Source organism: Coregonus lavaretus (genome assembly GCF_964263955.1).
Source record: "Coregonus lavaretus genome assembly, contig: HAP1_SCAFFOLD_1895, whole genome shotgun sequence".
NCBI classification, from domain to species: domain Eukaryota; kingdom Metazoa; phylum Chordata; class Actinopteri; order Salmoniformes; family Salmonidae; genus Coregonus; species Coregonus lavaretus.
The window spans coordinates 57,501-67,026 of NW_028162063.1; the positions used below are offsets into that span (position 1 = coordinate 57,501).

Here is a 9,526-nt window from a genome sequence, read left to right on the forward strand (position 1 = left end):
TAGTGTTGTTCCTGGTTAGAGACTAACTCCTGACCTAGTGTTGTTCCTGGTTAGAGACTAACTCCTGACCTAGTGTTGTTCCTGGTCAGACACTAACTCTGGACCTAGTGGTGTTCCTGGTCAGAGACTAACTCCTGACCTAGTGTTGTTCCTGGTTAGAGACTAACTCTGGACCTAGTGTTGTTCCTGGTCAGAGACTAACTCTGGACCTAGTGTTGTTCCTGGTTAGAGACTAACTCCTGACCTAGTTTTGTTCCTGGTCAGAGACGAACTCTGGACCTAGTGTTGTTCCTGGTTAGAGACTAACTCTGGACCTAGTGTTGTTCCTGGTCAGAGACTAACTCTGGACCTAGTGTTGTTCCTGGTTAGAGACTAACTCCTGACCTAGTGTTGTTCCTGGTCAGAGACTAACTCCTAACCTAGTGATGTTCCTGGTTAGAGACTAACTCCTGACCTAGTGTTGTTCCTGGTTAGAGACTGACTCTGGACCTAGTGTTGTTCCTGGTTAGAGACTAACTCCTGACCTAGTGTTGTTCCTGGTCAGAGACTAGCTCCTGACCTAGTGTTGTTCCTGGGCAGAGACTAACTCTGGTCCTAGTGTTGTTCATGGTTAGAACTGAGAGAGAGAGAGAGAGAGAGAGAGAGAGAGAGAGAGAGAGAGAGAGAGAGAGAGAGAGAGAGAGAGAGAGAGAGAGAGAGAGAGAGAGAGAGAGAGAGAGAGAGAGAGAGAGAGAGAGAGAGAGAGAGAGAGAGAGAGAGAGAGAGAGAGAGAGAGAGAGAGAGAGAGAGAGAGAGAGAGAGAGAGAGAGAGAGAGAGAGAGAGAGAGAGAGAGAGAGAGAGAGAGAGAGAGAGAGAGAGAGAGAGAGAGAGAGAGAGAGAGAGAGAGAGAGAGAGAGAGAGAGAGAGAGACAGACAGAGACAGAGACAGAGACAGAGACAGAGATGACTTACCCATTCTAGAGCTTTGATAAAGCCCAGGGGAACTTTGAGGACTCTGAACTGTCCGCCCGCGACCAACTGGAGAAGAAAATAAATAACTATGATTCCAAATCATATCGAAAGAGCCATCAGTTGTTGATTGGTGTAATATAATAATGAAGCAGAAGAAGTAACGAACAACTGTATTAATATAGGACTACTCAAACGATACAGACATTAGTGGGTCTAATCAAATGTCTATTAGCATTGCAACCTGTTAAAGAGAAATGTCACTATATTCATCATCTCCAGCACCACCCCAAAAACAACATATGTAATAATGGCGTGTTTTTTTTCTACGTTTTGTGGTCAAAAAGATAGAGGAAGATAAATGTTTCCAATGACATCATCACAGTAAAAACGCTCACTCTCATCTCTATAGGTCCACAGATGTAAAGTGACAGTATATGATTCTCAACAGTATTTCTGTGTAGCGAGAGAACGCCTGATTATTAACCCCATGTGATGTTTCTCATAACGGTGTATCTGTCTTTATATCATATAGGGCCATGCGTAGCTCAGTTGGTAGAGCATGGCGCTTGCAACGGCAGCGTTGTGGGTACGATTCCCACGGGGGGCCAGTATGAAAATTAATAAATAAACAAATGTATGCACTCACTAACTGTAAGTCTGCTAAGTGAGTAAATATGAAATGGTGTCTCTCTATATGGTAGCAACAGACCACTGGTAATCATTGTTTTCCTATGATTAAATAATTATTCACCCACCCACATCATCATCCACAGTAAAGATGTGGGACTAATGAAATGTCTATTATCATTACAGCATGTTATCATGAAGGTAATACACTGACTGGACAAAATATTATGAACACATCAGAAGGTAATACACTGACTGGACAAAACATTATGAACACATCAGAAGGTAATACACTGACTGGACAAAACATTATGAACACATCAGAAGGTAATACACTGACTGGACAAAACATTATGAACACATCAGAAGGTAATACACTGACTGGACAAAACATTATGAAGACCTGCTCTTTCCATGACATAGACTGACCAGGTGAATCCAGGTGAAAGCTATGATCCCTTATTGATGTCACTTGTTAAATCCACTTCAATCAGTGTAGATGAAGGGGATGAGACAGGTTAAAGGATTTTAAGCCTTGGGACAATTGAGACATGGATTGTGTATGTGTGTCATTCAGAGGGTGAATGGGAAAGGCAAGACAAAAGATTTAAGTGCCTTTGAACGGGGTATGATAGTGGGTGTCAGGCGCACCGGTTTGAGTGTGTCAAGAACTGCAACGCTGCTGGGTTTTTCACACTCAACAGTTTCCCGTGTGTATCAAGAATGGTCCACCACCCAAAGGACATCCAGCCAACTTGACACAACTGTGGGAAGCGTTTGAGTCAACATGGGGGCCAGCATCCCTGTGGAACGCTTTCAACTCAATATTAGGAAGGTGTTCTTAATGTTTTGTACACTCAATGCATTCTCATGCATTATTTATTTTTCACCATCATCTGCATTATGTCTACAGCCTTACATTGATTGTATGTGATTCTCAATAGTAGGCCCATTCCTTCTGATCATGTGTCCAGATTACAATAAAGACGTACAGTTTATTCGGGGAGGAGGCTGTGCTATGATTGACACTGCATCTTTAATGAAATAGACAACATGATGATTGGATTATTTGTTTTGCTTCTGTTGGATTTTATATGGCAGGATACAATCACTGTAAAATGTCCACATATCCCATGGGGCGGCGCACAATTAGCCAGCGTCGTCCAGGGTAGGGGAGGGGAGGGAACGGCCGGCAGGGATGGAGCTCAGTTGGTAGAGCATAGCGTTTGCAACGCCAGGGTTGTGGGTTCGATTCCCACGGGCGGCCAGTATGAAAATGTACGCACTCACTTAACTGTAAGTCGCTCTGGATAAGAGCGTCTGCTAAATGACTAAAATGTAAATGTAATGTATATCGGCTATTAAACATGGCATGTAGCCTAAATATTTGACCACAGATGGGCCAAATATCGAAATATTTGAGTACAGAGAGCAAGGTGTGAATGCGCGTTGTCATGGCCTGCGGTTATCATCGACCGGGAGACCATTACGCTTTAAGCTCCTAAGGTAATAGCTAGTGATGCTCAGTCAGAAACCTCGAGCATCGTCATGCGAAAAATGATCAATAATAACTACCGATTGGTACCCACTCAAACGTATAATTTAATTGCTTCGTTCGTTTTCATTATGAGAGAATCCAAATAGAAGAAAAGATTATGTTTAATACGACGACAAGACAGACACCATTTCATGTTTTAACACTTGAAGGGCATTGAACAGTAATTTTACTTAAACGACTTATTCAGTTCTTATATTCACCCAACGAATATCGAGAGAAATAGCCCTGCTATAGGCCTACATGATGTATCAGATAGAGTCACTAGTCTATACAGCCATGTAGGGAAAAAAAGGTGAGCTGCCATTTTACAATGCAATCTCAGAAATGACAGCTGCACATATCCTTTACCAGGCCCGCTTTATAAGAATACTTTTTTTTAAATGGCAGGATTGCAGAAAAATATGTATATTTTACGCATATGAGCAAATACATATTTGGACGACAGATAGACAAATATATTTCGTTCCATAATTTATCTGTGCGTACATTTATATTATGGAGATACCGTCATATCACCATCCATAGTCCACCAATGGCTGTTTTTTGACATAATATTGAACAATAACATTACATACTTATCCGTTAACCGACACAGCCACAAGATAGTGTGTCTAATTTGACACATGAACGCATAAACACCCACTCCCTCAATAATTATGGATGTGCTGTATTTCAGTCAACAAACGGCGACTGCATCATAAAGGGAAGGTTTTCCGCGGATTTACCGGACAATTCTTAATATCCCAGATAACTATATAAGAACGCTCATAACCGGATCATGCGTACATGTTACAGATGATATTTAAACAGCAGTAAATGTCCGTTATGTTTCTAGATGTTCAGAGCCCCTACCTGATTCACAATATCCATCCTGGCCGCCTTGCTCGTTGATAAGAGAAATTGCGGCGCGGGGGGAGGGAGCAGTCACAACCGGAAAAGCCCTCGGTGGGGGGAAGGAGACTGGAACAGCGCTATGCGTCACTGTGTACTGTGTAGTAGATGGCGTGTGATACGAAAAAGACAGAAGCGCATAACACAAAGCTGACACGACGGTCAGACAGGACCAAACATCCACTGGTAGAGAAATACTTCGATATAGGATCAAATAAATGTTTTTTTTTATTTAAATATTGGATGTAAAGGAGAGCCAGACCATCCAATGAAATAGGGCTATTTTGTTTTTTGGAAGCCTGCTATGGTCTGCCTTTATGATGCTGGTATTTTGCCGCTATTTATTTCCCCAAAATGTAGAATAGTGCCATTCACTTTCCATGCCGTAAACCAACGCGCTGCTTGACTGCCGTGCTTAACTAACTGTCTATGTGTGCGCCAATAGTGAGACGTCATCTTACTATTATTTACCCTTGGCTGTCTCTAACAACATGATGTGACCAACTGGGCCTGAACCCAAGTCACTTGCTTGTCACACGACTGCGTCAGCCTATGGCATTCACTCGAAGAGCTAACACAAATCTTCAGGTCTCTGGCAATGTTGCTTATTATTAGTTATATATTATTTGTTTCTCTCTCTCTCTCTCTCTCTCTCTCTCTCTCTCTCTCTCTCTCTCTCTCTCTCTCTCTCTCTCTCTCTCTCTCTCTCTCTCTCTCTCTCTCAATTCAATTAATTTCAATTCAATTCAAAGGACTTTATTGGCATGGGAAACATATGTTAACGTTGCCAAAGCGAAATTTGCCAAAGTGAAATAGATATTAAACAAAAGTGAAATAAACAATAAATATTAACAGTAAATATTACACTCACAAAAGTTCCAAAAGAATAAAGACATTTCAAATGTCATATTATGTATATATACAGTGTTGTAACGATGTGCAAATAGTTAAAGTACAAAAGGGAAAATAAATAAACATAAATATGGGTTGTATTTACAATGGTGTTTGTTCTTCACTGGTTGCCTTTTTCTTGTGGCAACAGGTCACAAATCTTGCTGCTGTGATGGCACACTGTGGTATTTCACCCAGTAGATAAGGGAGTTTATCAAAATTGGGTTTGTTTTCGAATTCTTCGTAGGTCTCTGTAATCGGAGGGAAATATGTGTCTCTAATATGGTCATACATTTGGCAGGAGGTTAGGAAGTGCAGCTCAGTTTCCACCTCATTTTGTGGGCAGTGTGCACATAGCCTGTCTTCTCTTGAGAGCCAGGTCTGCCTACGGCAACCTTTCTCAATAGCAAGGCTATGCTCACTGAGTCTGTACATAGTCAAAGCTTTCCTTCAGTTTGGGTCAGTCACAGTGGTCAGGTATTCTGCCACTGTGTACTCTCTGTTTGGGGCCAAATAGCATTCTAGTTTGCTCTGTTTTTTTGTTAATTCTTTCCAATGTGTCAAGTAATTATATTTTTGTTTTCTCATGATTTGGTTGGGTCTAATTGTGTTGTTGTCCTGGGGCTCTGTGGGGTCTGTTTGTGATTGTGAACAGAGCCCCAGGACCAGCTTGCTGAGGGGACGCTCTAGGTTCATCTCTCTGTAGGTGATGGCTTTGTTATGGAAGGTTTGGGAATCAGCTCTTTTCTGGATTTTGATCATTAGCGGGTTTTGGCCTAATTCTGCTCTGCATGCAATATTTGGTGTTTTACGTTTTACACTCCCGGGCTCCCGAGTGGCGCAGCGGTCTAAGGCACTGCACCTCAGTGCTAGAGGCAGCACTACAGACCCTGGTTCAATTCCAGGCTGTATCACAACCCGGCCGTGATTGGGAGTCCCATAGGGCGGCGCACAAGTGGCCCAGCGTCGTCCGGGTTTGGCTGGGGTAGGCCGTCATTGTAAATAAGAATTTGTTCTTAACTGACTTGCCGGGTTAAATAAAAAATAAAAACACAGGATATTTTTGCAGAATTCTGCATGCAGAGTCTCAATTTGGTGTTTGTCCCATTTTGTGAATTCTTGGTTGGTGAGCAGACCCCAAACCTCACAACCATAAAGGGCAATGGGTTCTATAACTGATTCAAGTATTTTTAGCCAGATCCTAATTGGTATCTCTCTCTCTGTCTCTCTCTCTCTCTCTCTCTCTCTCTCTCTCTCTCTCTCTCTCTCTCTCTCTCTCTCTCTCTCTCTCTCTCTCTCTCTCTCTCTCTCTCTCTCTCTCTCTCTCTCTCTCTCTCTCTCTCTCTCTCTCTGTCACACGCACACACACACACACACACACAGTCTTGCGCAGCTAACCTTGTGGGGACATACAATTCAGTCCTATTCAAAATTATATTTTCCCTAACCCCTAACCCTAACCCTAAACCTAAACCTAACCCATACCCTAACCTTAACCCTAACCCTAACCCTAACCTTAACCCAAAAACCTAATCTTAACCCTAACCCTAAACCTAATTCTAACCGTAACACTAATTATTTCCTTAACCCCCTAGAAATAGCATTTTACCTTGTGGGGACCAACAAAATGTCCCCAGTTGGTCAAATTTTTATTGGTTTACTATTCTTGTGGGAACTTCTGGTCCCCACAAGTATAGTTAAACACGTCCACGCACGCACGCACGCACGCACACAGACACACACACACACACACACACACACACACACACACACACACACACACACACACACACACAAACACAGAGACAGATGTGGGAGCACGTCTCATGCAGGTCTCCTAAGGCGGATACATTCATTAGTATTAATCTTAGAATGGAGTGTGAACTTGGTTCCGACCACCACCACTTCATCTTGTCAATACAGCTCTATCTGCAGTTATACAGGTGGACAAGGGAAAGAGGAAGAACAGTGGTACCTTTGATGGTACAGAACAGCTATAATAGAATAATAATAAGAAGAAGAAGAAGAAGAAGAAGAAGAAGAAGAATAGAGGGGAGGGCAGCAACCATCTGGCTGACTAGTTGAGGGGTTGAGAGGCCCCAGGAACAACATCCCTCCTTCCCCACACCACTGTCAAGCACCTTACCCTTTGTAATGTGAGGGATGTGTGTGCGCGCTCTGTGGGGGGGGGCTTCTCCCTTTGTAATGCTCTCTCTGGGGGGGGGGGGGGGCTTCTCCCTTTGTAATGCTCTCTCTGGGGGGGCTTCTCCCTTTGTAATGCTCTCTGAGGGGGGGGCTTCTCCCTTTGTAATGCTCTCTCTGGGGGGCTTCTCCCTTTGTAATGCTCTCTGAGGGGGGGGGGCTTCTCCCTTTGTAATGCTCTCTGGGGGGGCTTCTCCCTTTGTAATGCTCTCTGGGGGGGCTTCTCCCTTTGTAATGCGCTCTGGGGGGCTTCTCCCTTTGTAATGCGCTCTGGGGGGGCTTCTCCCTTTGTAATGCGCTCTGGGGGGGCTTCTCCCTTTGTAATGCTCTCTGGGGGGCTTCTCCCTTTGTAATGCTCTCTGGGGGGCTTCTCCCGGTAAACATTATACAGAGCATCTCTGTCTGTCCTTATTCCACCTCTCTCACATCAACTGTGGTTCACAGGGTCATCCAGGGTCATCCAGGGTCATCCAGGGTCATCCACCTCAGCTGTGGTCCACAGGGTCATCCAGGGTCATCTAGGGTGATCCACCTCAGCTGTGGTCCACAGGGTCATCCAAGGTCATCTAGGGTGATCCACCTCAACTGTGGTCCACAGGGTCATCCAGGGCCATCCAGGGTCATCCAGGGTCATCCAGGGTCATCCAGGGTCATCACAGAATGTAGAAGTATGACCACAATGAATACATAATACTATAATGCACATTTAGATCATGACGATATTGCCACAAATTCAGGGCCGGCGCCAGAACGAATCAGTTGGATGGGCATTTGATTTCCATAGGGGGGGGGGGCCACATTTATTTCACAGGACCTCCTATGTGTGCACCCGCTTGGCTTTACAGTGCATTCGGAAAGTATTCAGATCTCTTGACTTTTTTCTACATTATGTTACGTTACAGCCTTATTCTAAAATGGATTAAATTGTTTTTTTTTCCTCATCAATCTAAACATAATGTTTAGCAGGCACTAGTTTGCATCAAGCCTGAATTGAGCATGTGGTCATAGGTTCTCATCGAAATCGCTGTAAATATCCCCATTGTTCATGCAACTGGGGACGGCGGCTGCAGCAGCTGTTATCAACTTCAAGGTGGATGTTGTTGCTAATTTGTTAGCATCACACTTTTCAAGATTAACTTTCAAACTACGTTTACAATTCATCATCTAGTGAGTGGCACTGTTTCTTTGTTGCAGCTCGCTTGCAGTTAGCATCTCTTTGAAAATAATGACTGTGAAACATTGTTGCATTTAAACTTTAGATCACTGGTTAGTGTGATGAACATGTTTTTTTTGTATCCAAGATGGCGAAGTAGTGCAGTTCTGTTTCTGTCGTGTGTCTGTAAATAGCCTGTAAATACCCTGTTTTTTTGTATTTTTCGTACATATTTCCCTATCAGACTTTTCATCCTTCTAAAAAATATACTTTCCTGCAACCCGCCTCACTCAATGTGGAACGGATTCTATTATTGACTTACCTTTTATCTAGAATCTCCAGTTGAAACTAGCTAGCCAGCTAGCCAGCTAACTAGCTACTTGCTATTAGCCACAGTTAGCGGTATCTCACCCAGAACATTGGACTTTTTTCTGCGGGATTAATTCAATCACTGGATATTAATCACCGGATATTCGGCCAGTCTGCACAGCGCGTTATTGACCCAGAACATATCAGTTTTCTGCCGGAATCACTGAATCACTGGACCTTTAACTCCGGATTCATCGCTACCAGCTAGCTTCAACTAAATGGACGCTGTGGTCTGGCTAATCATCCTGAGCTAGGCCCATCTCCCGGCTATCTACCTCTCTGTCAACCGGACGGGACCACCTAGTGTTGACACGGAGCCCCGCCGATCCTACACGACTGGTCTGCCGACGAAATCGTCTGATGTGGTTGCGACGACGTCGACCACGAAGATTCCATCTGCTAGCTCCGGCCCGCTAGCACACGCTAGCCGTGGCCTCTTACCTGCTAGTGCTTTAGAAGCCTCCGAACTCTCCTATTGCTGTTCACCGGACCTTATGATAACTCAGCTATACAGCTGATGTCTGCTGGACTGTTCCTTTTTACGGTACTACATCCTGTTTATGTTTAGCCTCAGCCCAAACATGGTTAGCTTATTGTTGTTTCGGTTATTTCTAATTGTACTATTTCACTGCAGATCCCCCAGCCCAGCTAAACCTGCCTTAGATAGCTATTTTGTCCCTCCCCCCATACACTCAGAGACCGACTCAATTGATGCCTCTAGTGATACTATCTCTTTCATTGTTACCCAACGCTTAGGTTTACCCCCACTTTACTCATATCCTTCCATATCCTTGTCTGTACATAATGCCCTGAATCTTTTCTACAACACCCGGAAATCTGCCCCCTTTATTCTATGTACCCGACGCACTAGAAGACCAGTTCT

At 43.8% G+C, this 9,526-nt stretch overlaps 1 protein-coding gene across 1 annotated transcript in view; it reads right to left on the bottom strand.

Moving 5' to 3' along the window:
• Positions 1-1,012, bottom strand: part of LOC311116557 (synaptophysin-like) — a 10,673-nt gene extending 9,661 nt beyond the window's left edge. Inside the window, exon 1 of the mRNA XM_084191639.1 lies at positions 953-1,012. The gene's annotated coding sequence lies outside the window, so the exon portion shown is untranslated. The remainder of the gene's footprint in view (positions 1-952) is intronic.
• Between the last annotated feature and the right edge of the window lie 8,514 nt (positions 1,013-9,526).